This window comes from Harpia harpyja, chromosome 15 (genome assembly GCF_026419915.1).
Source record: "Harpia harpyja isolate bHarHar1 chromosome 15, bHarHar1 primary haplotype, whole genome shotgun sequence".
NCBI lineage: Eukaryota > Metazoa > Chordata > Aves > Accipitriformes > Accipitridae > Harpia > Harpia harpyja.
In genome coordinates this window covers 7,123,364-7,137,356 of record NC_068954.1, presented here as the reverse complement: position 1 = coordinate 7,137,356, position 13,993 = coordinate 7,123,364, and the positions used below count along the sequence as shown (strand labels likewise).

General features: G+C 42.0%; 1 protein-coding gene across 1 annotated transcript in view; it reads right to left on the bottom strand.

Moving 5' to 3' along the window:
* Window positions 1–7,013, bottom strand: part of LOC128151886 (opsin-5-like) — a 29,920-nt gene extending 22,907 nt beyond the window's left edge. The window contains exon 1 of the mRNA XM_052809639.1: window positions 6,606–7,013. The gene's annotated coding sequence lies outside the window, so the exon portion shown is untranslated. The remainder of the gene's footprint in view (window positions 1–6,605) is intronic.
* Between the last annotated feature and the right edge of the window lie 6,980 nt (window positions 7,014–13,993).

Here is a 13,993-nt window from a genome sequence, read left to right as displayed (position 1 = left end):
TTTGATGATGACTGTCAAAACTCATTACTGTGACACACATCCTTAGCCAAGTATTTCCCAACAGTCCAACTAGCTGCTGTATTTAGGAATGTAAATAACAGTGACCAGAAAACTTATCTCAAAACAACTACAGAGCACCATCCTTTTCTTTCTTTTTTTTTTTTTTTTTTTTTTTACCTCCTAATGTAGTAGAAGAGTTTTGCTTAAGAAAGAAGGTCTTGGTTTAATGTCAGTTTAAGGCTAAAGTCTGAAGACTCAAGCTATGGACTGGGAATCTGTCTTTTGCCCTCAGTAGACTTGTTTAACCACCAGGCTGCTGGTTATTCTAGGGTAGATTCTCTCACACCCATTGAAGAGGAATAATCACTTTGAGTTTACTAAGTTAAAAGTTTAAACTAGCATTTCCTATTTCAGGTGCACACTGTGCTTCATCACATCAGACTGCTGGTTTTGTGCTAACAATGACAGAAATCAGTCAAATTGCAATGTCTCATATTTCTTCCATAAGAGAGAATCAGAGAGCTTTTGGAACATCAACTTTTTGGATGTTGATACTAGGAAAATACTTTATGCCTACCTATCACAGAAGATCTGCCCAACCAACCTAATGTGACATCACCTAGCAACATTAGAAGGGCATGGGTAAGAGAAAAGCTACACTCAGATGTATGTGGTCCTGGTCTCAGGCTAAACCCCCTGCTGAGAGGTGAAACCTAAATTTTTGATTAAAGCCCTGGTTAGGTGCTTCTATTTCTGTTCCATCTCAAAAGTATGCAGTAAAACTTGTTACTGAGTTTTGAAACAATGCAGTAATTATAAAAAATGGGACAATAATAAATTCACAAGTGGTTATGTGAGCACCTGCAGCCACATTAGTAAGCAGTGCAGACCTAGAGCAGATCTGTAGAGCAAAACAGTTGCTGTTGAAGACCTCCATTTTTCCAAGGCTGTACACTCTTTGAGCACTAGTGCTCAAGAAAAAAAGAAAAAAAAAAAAAAGAAAAAAGGCAAATATATGAAAATAACAAAAAAGTGAAAGATGAGAGAAACCTGTTTTGTGATTGAGTCCTTGATTCTGATTAATAAGCTTGATTAAAACCCAAGCTCTCAAAAGATGTTTTGCAACATGAGTGATTCATCTAGCGTGGTAAGCACACTTGGACAAGCACTGGAAAATAAACCAGTTAGTTATCAAGGACTGGTTTCTTCTTGCTCCCTCACAAGACCAAAGAACTCCGCTTTGCCGTAGGTCTCCAATGACCAAAGCGTGAGAACAGAGAGCACTACACCACAGCGTAACATCTAGCTCATTTACAGACCATCTTTCCAATACATCCCGTGCTGAAAGGCCCCCAGTGCCTGTGGAAACAGATTTAAAACCATAACAAAAGAAACCAATCTGCTGCTTCCTATTAGAAATGGACTCATGCTTATTCCTGTGCTGCAGACATTCATATTTAATACAAACAATTCAACTTTTAAATAATATATTCTTTAAAATGGAACTGTTCCACTATAGCCAACCTCAGGAGATCCAAAATCCTGACTCAGACACTATAAAACGGCAATATCAAGCCTCAAAACTTCTGAGACTAAAAAAAAAAAAGTGATTTGAGGATTTTTGCTTGGCTTAATCAATGCAGTTTTGCCAGCTCTACAACAGTTTTGCTCCCCGCTCTCTCCTCATCTGCTGCTGGGGTGTTTCACCATGTCCTTTGCGGCTCAGCCAGGTTCTTCTTACCCTGAGGAAGGCAAGGACAAGCCACCCCACCTCTTTCAGGAAAGACACAGACTGCAGAATAGCGGCAACCTTCCTGATCCCTTCCTCCTATAGGGAGGCCATTGAAGGAGGGGGGAGAAAAATCTCGGTTGTTCCTGCAGAGCATTGACTACCTGACGTTTTTCCTAAGGTTTGGACAAATCCAGGGAATTTTCAACGGGGTTGCCAAAAGCATGACATTTTACAGGAGGTGAGTGACAGCAACCAGAATGGACCTGACCGTTACCTGTCATTTATGGGGCACTGACATTCGGTTTCAGGGTTTTGTAGACCCTTCAGTGTCTGGCACACTGCAGACACAGCATGAGACTTTCCACGCCCCAAGCAAACTCCAGCCTGCGAGCTTAAGGTCACATCTGCCTCTGCAACATCATCTGGAAAAGACAGGAGCTTCATGGTAACTGCTACCTCAGCAGCTGTAAACCACAGACGCGATCTGTCCAGGCTGTGTTTTTGTCCGTTTATATTTCATCACACACCGTGACTTTGCCACTGTCCATCTTCTCCATCCTAGTCCATGATGTTTTCCCATCTTCTGAAGGAGATTCTTACAGTCCCCTGCCCTCCCAAGGGAGCAGAAATGTCTGGAGGACCAAACACAGAGCAACCCCCTGGGTCCTGCAGAGTCTCATCCCTTCTTCTCCTTGATGGGCAATTGTCAGCAAATTGCTAAACCTCTTCCCCCAGAAGGAAAACAGAGTGAATTTGTATCTGTGGCAGAGGTGGGCCAATGGACTAATGTGAGCTGGTGTAATGGCTCTCAAGTCAGTGATACGAGCAAGAATAATGTGTTCTGCTGTTTTGGAAAATTATTATAAACCACAAGCTGTCCTAAGAGATGTGAAGGCATGCAATGCTTTTATGAAGTAAGAATGAACTTATTAGCTCGAGTAACAACAGACTGTGATTTTGCAGGTGATGTCATACTCAGAGACCTGAAGCTGTTTTTTTCCCCAGGATAGCATCTTTGGAAGACAACTGATCTATTTACAATAAAGAGATCAAAGCTGAAATTTCAGATTCATCTCAGCAGCCTATTATATTTTCAATGTTTGATGTGAATAATCACAAGCATTATGTTTTCAAAAAGTGCAGCATTTTTACAGTTAGTCCTCAATATCCAATGGGCACATAACAACATCCACAAGCCTGAATTCATCTGAATTTTACAATTTATTTGTGGGTTTGTTTTCCTATAGCTCAACAAAACAACAAATAATGCTCTCTGTGGTGTAATGCCTGCTAATATCCCCGACAGCAGCCAGATATACGTTTGTGTCCAGGAGCAGAATCTGAAGGTGCTGGGGCATGCAAATAATTGAAAATTTCCTTCTTCTGAAAACAGCAGTATATTTGAGCAAGATGGGTAAAGAAGCAGCCTTCACAAGAGTCACCTCTGATTAGGAACATAAAACTCTTAACTGTTCACTCTGGCTGCTAATAAAACCCCTTGCACGTGGTTTCCAAGGGGCCAGAACCACGATACTCAATGATAATTTTGGAGGATTGGGTGGTATTTTCAAGAGAGCTAACCGAGCAGTGATTGGGGCTTTACACCCTGCAGAAGGCAGATACTGAGAAAGGAAATTGTGGCATACGATCATTACAACCCTTATGACTGAAAAACAGGCTGGAGAGGACATCAAGCAAACATGTACTCCTTATCTGATTTCATAGCAGGATAAATTCTGGTTATGTTGTTACAGATGAATGTCCAGCTTGTTCTTAGCAATGGAAATTTCACAGCCTCCCTAGGTAATTTTTTTCCTGAGGTTAATTAAAATTCTCAAAGAGAGAAACTTGAGACCGCTCACTTCTTAAACAACGCACATCATTAGATCAGAGAGACTCATTTCCCCCCCAAATCCTTAATATCTGATATAGGTAGATCCTTTTGGGGATGAATAATATTAGAGATTAATTTCAGTATTTTAGAAGTGTAATTAGTGTAGATTCAATAATCTGCTGAATTCAGCCTTGATAAAAGTCTTGTTAATGCAAAATCCATTATGAGCAGGGTTGTGCACAAGGAAGGACAGTTCAAGTGCCTTGAACAGGTAACACACATATGGAGAAGTGCACTTGTATGTTGACTAGTGTCACTGCTTTGGCAAGAATTGGGCATCAACTGTGCTTTTTAGGGACTCCAAAAAAATTGAAAGTCTCCATGATAATTATACCACAAAATATAAATTAATTGCAAGAGATAGAGGTGCAGGAAGGCGAGAAGAAAGCAATAAGAGAAATTCAGAAGAACCTGAATTCAAACTCAAGCACTATTTTATCTGGAGAATAGAGGGTGTTTAAGAAGCACTGAGAGAAACTCAGTTTGGGAACAAAATTTACAATGAAGAGCCATGTAAATATTTGATAAACAACAATACATATTTTCTTCTGCTTGGGTTTTAGTTCATAAAGTCAACCTAACTGCAAAGCATTGTACACACCAACACCGCAACACCGTGTTACGCGGCACCTTGTGCCTGAGCCAGTGCCCACAGCAGGGACATTTCCAGTGTTTTCGCCAAGGGGCACGGGAAGGCAGCACCCAAAACACATTCACAGCTTGCCCAAGAAGAAGAACACATTATACCAGGGGCCCTGCTTAGATTAAAAAGTTAATCTCCAGATTCAAGCCCTCATTGCAAAGTTCCTCAACTTCAAGAGCCAGCATATTAGGAGGAAAAGTTCTGTGTTCCCACTGTATCCTCAGGGAGCCCTCTGGCACACCAGCATTTCCTCGCATCCATGTTTGAGTTCACCCTGCTTACGAATTTCAGGGCACACACACCCCTGCTCTTGTCTGGGGCAGGCAGGACTATATTTTCTTGCAATAGTTTTCCTGAGAGTCCTGGTGGGGAACAGATCTTCAGCTGTGTGAACCTGCTGCAGCAGAGTAATGCTGACTTACATGTGCCAGATATCTGGCTCTACCCCTCTCCTAATCTTGCAGAGAAAATTTGGGTGTCTATAGACCTTAGACAAAACAAACCAAAAGAAAACAGAGCAGACATTTCATAGGATTTGAAGAGGCTGCAAAGGTTTTATCGAATATTCCTATGGTATCTACAGCACAGCAGCGATAAAGCAGGTTTCACACTCCTGTTTTGCTGAGGTTGACTTGTGAAAAAAGCATGTGCCACTCAGATACCGGAGCTACATAATCAGCAGAGACTGTCTAGAAGAAAAGGAATAGTCACAGTGAAGGTATGGTTTAGAGCAGACAAAAATGGGGCTAAGTAACCCAGCAAGTACAATTTTAACCAAGAAAACAGTACCCCAATAGTAGCACCACAGGAGAGCAAGCAACAAGGAAAAGCTATGAAAACAAGACCAGCTAAAGAAGAACAGAAAGGCAACGCCAACTCACAAGATACAGCACCTGCAATTTTGGCTTAGGCTCCTGGAACACTTTTAGATGGTGGTTCCCTATTGCAGAGGAAATCCTATTCCTCCGCTTTGACATCGCTGTCCATTTGTCCATTAAACAAGTGTCCTGGAGACACACAAAAGCCTGATCCTGTCCAGAGGAGAAACAAGTGGCTTCCTGGCAGACCAGCAAACGAAATCTCATCCATTCCTTTCTCATGTAAAACAATAAGGCCTGGAGTAAATACACGCATAACAATTTTCCAGCTCATAAACTTAATTAGAGTGGCTTAGTGATTTACGCGCAATCATATAGCGAGTCAGAGGCTGGGAATGTAACCTGGAAATGCTGACTACCTTTCCCTCACTCTCTCTGCTGGATCTCCTCCTATTACAGGCTGAGACTGATATTAAAATTGTCTTTTTGCTCCTGTTTACTACCGAAGCAGTAGTTCAGCACTGCAAACTTTGGTGCAGCCAGGCACGCAGAGAGGGTGCCTGCATCCAGCTCAGCAAAGAAACACTCTCCAACTGCATGCAAACACTAGGATTTGCTGATGCCTGACACTCAGATGAGTACTTCAGTGCTAATTTGCAATTAAATGCAGTTTAGAGTTCTGCTAAATACAAAGAGCTGTTTTTTCTTTAGTGTAAAGTGCCATCACAACACTCTGAGGACTTACAGTTTTACAACTCCAGGCAATTGCCTTCTATGAACAAGCAAAGCTGTAACGAAGGGACATGAACACCATTTCTGCACATACTTTCTCTCTTATAGTAAGGGAATGTTTTGGGACATTCATTTTAATTTCTTACTTTGAAATTATCCAATAATCAGTATCAAATCAAATCAATCGATATGTTAGGCTCCTGATATTGCCCAAAGACACAAATGATCAGTTCTCTTCTGAATTCATTCCAAAATAAAGGTAATGCCAGATTTATATAGACCTCCAAAACAACTAAAGAAAACACCAGTCCAAAAAGGACACTATTTATCAAAATGTCATTACACTGCCCAGGCATGTTACATCATGAAATTATCCCTGATTATATCACACATGCCTAGAGCCCCTAATGCCATCAGAAGGGGTGGAGGAGAAAAAGAAATAAAGGACACTGTGCAAACATTAAATATCAAAACTTTTCGGAAAATTTTGCTGACTTTCTCAGATACCTTTCAGAAGGCTACACCCTAAAATCTTTATTTCTATGACGAAACATTTTATTCCACAGGAAAGAGAAGAAAAGTAGAATGGCAATCAAGAGGATTCTGTGTGAAACTAAGTATTAGTGAAGCTAATATGAAGATGGACCTAAATTAAGAATACAGTGAAAATACATAGTGTAAGACCTAGATGTGCACGCGTAAATGTAATTTTGCACCTGCATTTTTTGCATGTACACACCTATACTTTCAGCATCTTGCAAGAACAGGAGGAGAAACAGGACGTACCTTATTCATGAACTCCGTATAGAGCATCCCCCCTAGAGCTCCCCAGCTGCTTTTATTTTGATGTCCAGGCTGAAGCGACCTGTAAAAGCATAAATCCAGAGCGCTCTTGGTGTTTCAAGTTTTTGAATGGAAGAGGGAGAAGGGAAAGTCACACTGTTCCTCAGTAAAAGGCAATCTCTCTCCCCTCCTTCCCGACTCGGGCTCCCAGCCTCTGGATGCTGTGCTGTTCCTCCCTCTCTCACTCTTCCCAGCAGCGCTGCTGTCGACCATCCACTTTACCCCACCAAAATCACTCTCCGGAGCATCTTCCCCTATGTCCGTGCTGGTCAGCTTTCCGAAGCAGCAGTGACACCTTGGAGAGAGACCCCGGGAGCGTACCTCTGGGGAGGAAGGGGCGTAAAGCCAGACCCAGCCAAATTCTGTCAAACCACATGTCACATGCTGCTGGATCCCTCCTGCCAGCACAGCTGTAATCCTGTTTATCACCCGTGCCGCAAAACAGAGAATGCTTTTAAACTTGAAGGTTTACGTGTTTTTTTCTCCTCAAGTGAGTCTGTCTTACTCTCTGGTAAGAGAGGAAAAAAAGCTGCAGTCTTAAAAGGTGCTTTCACAGCGTTAGTAAAAGCATCTTTTGGTATTGTATTTCACTCATGTTCACCAGCACCACCAGCCACTTATAAAACTGGCTTGGATAGCAATAACACGTGTGTGAACCATCATCACCACCCTGAACTCAGTAAATTTTTACATTAACTGAAGACCTGACTTTCACTCCCCACTGCAGTAAAATAAAATTCAAAGCCTGCAAAAGAAGTTTACAGAGGTGAAATGCAGGAATCAGTCCCCGGTTTTTCCTCACCGAGGCAGATTTCTTGAGTCTGTACATCCCTGCCCCACAGAATCAGTTTGCTTTCATCAGCTGCCTGGTCAAGAAGCACTTTCCTGGTTAACACGGCAAAATTAATCTGATGCTGGATATGGAAAGAATATTGCAGGGAAAATTTTTAGCTGCTTTGTAACTGGAGACTAACCCTGTCACATTTCTGCCAGGGGCTAGGAATTAAGAGGCTGCAGAAGTCACTGAAAGATTTTAATAAATAACAACTTCACATGACATTTTAATACCAAAGATCAATACAGACTATGACACTTTTTTTGCTTCATTTAAAAAAAGATCATCATGAATTTTATCGGTGTCTTTCTATGCTTGCCAAGAGGTGAAAGGATTATATTCTACAAGTAAAAGAGAAAAAAGGGTTTTATCCTACAATGGTAAAAGATAAGAGGAAGCAAATGATTTCCAGAAATATGAAGATTCTTCTGAGCCAAGGCAGAGTCTTACAGTAAGGCTGGATATCACTCTCTGATGGTTACATAAAAAAGAAAAGCAGCATGTTTTCTCCCTTCCTAATGAAGAGATTGGGAGTAGCTCAGTTTTCCATTACAGACTGGCCCCAGTTAGTTCACCTGGACTGCAGCCTTCCTTGGCACTCACACAGATCCTTCAGCCCATAAGCACAGCACATAAAGGGAGGAATCATGAAACTCCAGAGAGTAACTTTCTAACTGACCCAAAATCCAGGCCACATCATCAAAAACCTTGCATGGCAAGTGACCTCAGGACAGATCACTACAGAATTAACAGGAACACAGTGCTTTATGCTCAATTGACTTGAAGCTGCTTTGCAGAAAATGCTCATTGTTAATGCCATGTTTTATTTACGGGGTGAAGAATCAGGGCAGAGAAAGATGAAAAGCACACGGTTTTCCAAATAGGAAATTCACTCTAAGTAAGATTTTCAGTCTTCTAAACTGTCAGTGTGTGCCAGAACTGTTGTAGGCATCAGGAAATCTCTTGAGATGCGAAGCTCCAGAAGCTCCAGCCCCTCCAAAATCACTCCTGCACTGCTACCCTACAAGCCTCAAGAGGAGGAGACCAAGGTCAGTGGCTGCTCCATAGGTGATAAGTCCCGAAAAAAAAAGCTACATGGTGTCCCTCCTCTCCTCACCTCCACTTTTTTTACATCAACATGGAGAACAGTGGTAAACAGCAGCACTTAGTGAGGGTTAAGAGAGGAGTATAACACAAGAGGGTCAGGACTTGGAAAGGGCGAAGAAGAATGGGTGAAAAGGAGGAAAAGGGAAAGATGGGTGTCATTTATAGCATCACTGAAAGCCTTCGGCACTAGGAGACAACAGCAGCATGGTTCTCCTCCAAAGCAGTAACCAAATAACTGGACTTTCAAGGCTTCCACTGATGACCTATAACATCATTTTTTAAGGAAGATTTTGATATTTGCTATGGAATCAAACACCGGTAGATGTAAAGTATAAATTGAAGCCTTTCTGGGGCATGTCACTTATCTCCAGGAAAGAGTTTGCTTTCCCTAGTTGCAGAAATCATGGCAAACAACTTATGAAAGGCAGCAGTGGAAGAAAGTTGAGCTTATTCCTCAGTTTATTGCAGGTGGTGTTGGTGATATGGTGTTGTCATTGTTAGTAACAGACCACTGACCTCAAGTCCTCCTCTTAGCCCTCATCTTAACTGGTCTTGACTTGCTTTGCTTGCTCTAGCAGCAAAGTAGTCAGGTGACTAAACTCTTAACAGTAAAAGAAAATGGTCAGATGGTTATCTTTTTAAACACAGTCCTTGTTCAGTAGCTTTAAACCTTGGACTTGTTCATATTTAGTAAGGTTTAGTCATTTCGTATATGGCAAAAGTCCAGCAAAAAACCACGTGTGAGTGAAAATCCTAGCATAGGATAGGATCATAGATCTCTGGGAAAGAAACTCACTAACAAACAGTATAAAAATATCCCGAAGCAAACCACAAAACTGAAGCATATCAGAAGAAATTATTGCCATCAACAGCAATGCTGGCAACTTGGGGCACTGACATTTTGTCGTGATAGCCCTCAGCCAGCACCCACAGGAAATCACAGGCAACCTCAAGGGTGGGAAAGTTGCTTGGAGAAGAGAGACAGCAAGAAGATGGTGTAGCCTGGATATTGCTATTAATTACATTAGTAATTTCACACCTTTTATTGTAATTAAACAATTTGGATTATTGATGCATGGGTGTAATTTTAATTAGACTAGTAGCAGCTTTTGCCTTCTTTTAATTGGACTAGCAATCATTTCTTGTATGTCTCTATAAGGTCCATAACAAGATTTTGACTATGCCAGGCCAGGCTTAGGATGTGGTACCAACATAAATGCTGTGAACTTCTTGATGAACTAGCATGTGGGGGTTAGTGAAGATGTGAAACTTAGAAGATTCAAGTTGTGGAACATTTTTTCAGGAACTTTGGGGAAAAAAATCCACAGTTTGGAAAATGTTCCAGTGGTTGAAGAGAACCAAGAGGCTGCTGTCTTCCAAGCTTGGATGAATCTAAGTGATATGTACCTTTCATGTCAAGACTGTCATAAACAGAGCAATGAAAGCCAATAGTGAACATGCTTGCAAGAACCCAAACTTAAATATTTGATTGGGGATTTTTTAGAAAAAAATGTACAGAAGAAAAAAGGTACAGGGGAAAAAAGCCTTCTATTAATTCTATTTACTCATCGAATTTTTTCTATTTCTAAAGCAGCCTTTTAAGCAAATTACTGATTTAATACAAAAGCCAAAAAAAACCCAACCCAAAATCAACACATCAGAAAGGCAGTACTTCAATTTTGGTACACCACAGCACTGTAACCTATCTTTTCAACAAGCAACATAAAGCATAATAAAGGTCCATGTTACCTGCATCGTTTGCACCACTATGCAGTGTTCTTAATGCAGCAGGTAGAACATCAGTCCAAAGTAAACATAGTCATGGGCTAATTGCAGGTTGTCTTAAATGTTCAGCATGTTCATTCGCATGGTTATAAAAGAAATTCGTGGCTTGTTGCTTAATATCACACTGATCAACTGAAATAAGACTTAAGTAACTCTCTGCTCTGCTTATTCATTTCAGCTTGGCTACGCACAATGGCTTGAAAGATAGAAATTTGAGTGCAAGAGCCTCATCCATCAGGATATGTCCACTCAAATTACTCCTATGGCACTCGCACTCTCTCATTAAGAAATAGATGCCAGGACTCATTAAAGGGCTAGGCTGTGCGAAACTCCAAGTAATACATCATGATATGTGACAGAACGAATTAATACAATGCCAGTGCAAAGCTTAAGGCGCAGAAGAGCTCAGTGGTGGTGGGTGCCATCCCCTCTTGGGGCCTCATCGTCTAGCTGCCAAAACATGTTAACTGAGTCATTGACTTTGCTAAATCTACTAGCACCGTTCTGGATGATATTTTAAATATTAATGCTGGACAGGATTTGCCAAGTGGAGCAATTGTGCACATGCCCAGGCCTTCTGTGTTGGCATGTTATGAATTAGTCACCTGCAAGTTCTTGAGAAGTTACAAGGCAACTGGAAGCATGAAAACTCCAGAGTGTTTTGTTTATCAAAACACAGCTCTCTTCCTCTACAGATTGTAGGTAGCTGCTTACAGTACCGTTCCTTTTGGACAGATAACTTGAATCAGGTAGGAAGGTAAGATATTTCCCTTTTCTTCTGCCCCCTCAAGAAAAAAAAAATCATTCTTCTTAGCATGTAATCCTCAAGAGAAATAGAATCTTTTCTATGTGAAAATAAATCCTTGTATGGGTGTATTGGGTTTGCATGGCAAGGTGTTGGTAGCGGGGCGGCTGCAGGGGTGGCTTCTGTGAGAAAGTGCTAGAAGCTTCCCCCGTGTCCAACAGACCCAATGCCAGCCGGCTCCAAGACAGACCTGCCGCCGGCCAAGTGGCAGTGGTAGTGCCTCTGGGAGAATGTATTTAAGAAACAGAAAAAAAGTTGCTGTGCAACAGCAACTGCAACTGGAGAGAGAGGAGTGAGAACAAGTGAGAGAAAAAGCCCTGCAGACCCCCAGGTCAGTGCAGAAGGAGGGGAGGAGATGCTCCAGGCACCAGAGCAGAGATTCCCCTGCAGCCCGTGGGGAAGACCATGGTGAGGCAGGCTGTCCCCCTGCAGCCCAGGGAGCTCCACGGTGGAGCAGGCTCCTGGCAGGACCTGTGGCCCCGTGGAGAGAGGAGCCCACGCTGGAGCAGGTTTTCTGGCAGGACTTGTGACCCCGTGGGGGACCCACGCTGGAGCAGTCTGTGCCTGAAGGACTGCAGCCCGTGGAAGGGACCCACGCTGGAGCAGTTCATGAAGAACTGCAGCCCGTGGGAAGGACCCACGTTGGAGAAGTTCATGGAGAACTGACTCCCGTGGGAGGGACCCCACGCTGGAGCAGGGGACGAGCGAGGAGTCCTCCCCCTGAGGAGGAAGGAGCAGCAGAGACAACGTGTGATGAACTGACCCCAACCCCCATTCCCCATCCCCCTGCGCTGCTTGGGGGGGAGGAGGGAGAGAAAACCTGGAGTAAAGTTAAGCCTGGGAAAAAGGGAGGGGGGGGGGGAAGGTGTTTTAAGATTTGGTTTAATTTCTCATTATCCTACTCTGATTTGATTGGTAATAAATTAAACTAATTTCCCCACGTTGACTCTGGTTTGCCTGTGATGGTAACTGGTGAGTGATCTCCCTGTCCTTATCTTGACCCACGAGCCTTTCGTGATATTTTCTCTCCCCTGTCCAGCTGAGGAGGGGCAGTGATGGAGTGGCTTTGGTGGGCACCTGGCATCCAGCCAGGGTCAACCCACCACAATGGTCATATGAGTTTCTCTTACCTTGTGCAAAGAGGCTATCTCCACTGCTCCACCAGCAAGTGGACCTTCAGGGCCACATGTTCCACCATATCTAGCTATCGAGAATTCCTCAAGGCCTCTCTCTTCTCTTGTTTTGTGCCTATCATCTTTGTCCTCATCCTGTTACAGGTAACCCTCTTCAACATTTTCTTTTGCTCTAAGCCCTCCCCATTTCTTGACTCTCAATTCCTTCAACCTTGCACCTAGAACATTTCTCAGATGTCTTGTCCAAAAACCTCTCAGCCACTTTGAGATGCCATGGCATGGGATCCATCTACATTAAGCTCCTATCGGTTACTGCAAAGAAACAGATAGTTTGGGTCTTGTTATCGCCAGAGGCCATTTCACCTTGCTATAAAATGCATAGCTGAGAGTAGTCAAGTGAATTGCTCTCTAAAAATGCCAGGTTCTCTAGGACTAGAGAACTAGGTCTAAAATTAGTCCTAATTCTAACTTGTCCTGTACACATCCCTCCAAAACAACTTGTACCAACCTCCACTGCAAACATAAGCAATGTCTCCTTTAACGTGCATGCATTTAGGAATGTTTTTCTCTTACTAAGGCATACAAAAACTGTGTGATCAGTCAAGCCACTAATTCTGTCCTCTGGGTCTGCAGAACTTGCCAAAGACAACCTTAAACTAGGCCACCTGCTGACAGTTCACTCAGGCCATCTGGGTTTGTCTCACTTCAAAAAAGTCCTGTCTTAGGAAATGACAACATGTTGGGGTCATCTGGTTTCAGCCAGTGGTCCCCAGTCTCCCAAGAGGAGGAACACGAAAGGTAGAGAGCAAAGGGACCACCGAATAAAGTGTAATAGCCCATCATGTACAGGTGAGCAGACTTCTAGACTTAATTCTGTGAACTACGAAGATAATTATACATGCAGGCTAAGATTCATCTCACCTAATATTAGCTGATGAAATATTAAACATCAAAATTTAAATATCTATGAGCCTTTTATCTATAAGCATGAGAAAAATAAACAGAAAACAACATTTTCATCATGGAATCATTCAAAAGAAGAAATAGGTTAAAGGAAGATGAAAAAATGTAGTTTTCTTAAAAATTTGAAATGAAAATTTTTGAAGTTAAATACTTCCTAAAACCTCATTTTTAATTTCTTTATCCCTGAAAATATACATAAGTCTGAAAATTGAATTAAAATTAAGCAGCTGACTTGCTGCTTGGTTTCTTAAGGAAATGAGGACTACATAATCACACTGCCCGTTTTCCCCAATAACTTTTGAACTTATTAATTCCCTCCAAAACAGAAATGAGTAGAAATCTCTAATTATATCTCTTTTAATGTTTTGGAAAATCAGTAAGAACATAGATAAAAGAGATGCAGAACCATGATCCTCAGGAAAGAAAGGAGGCAGAATCATGACCTATGTCATTGATGAAGGCTGATGACGGCATCAACCTTCATTTAGTGCCTCATCAGAAAACTGAAACACCAATATTTCTGTGTACAATGTTTCTCTTTTGACATGTCTTAAGGTTAAGAGGCATGGGAAGAATGTAGCGTAATTATTTTAGAGGGAAATGGGAAGATACACATTAATGGATGAAGAATAATAGAAAAATCAAGCTTCATCAATTCCACTGCTCATGATAAAACTGGTTATTTTTTTGTATTATTTGAAAC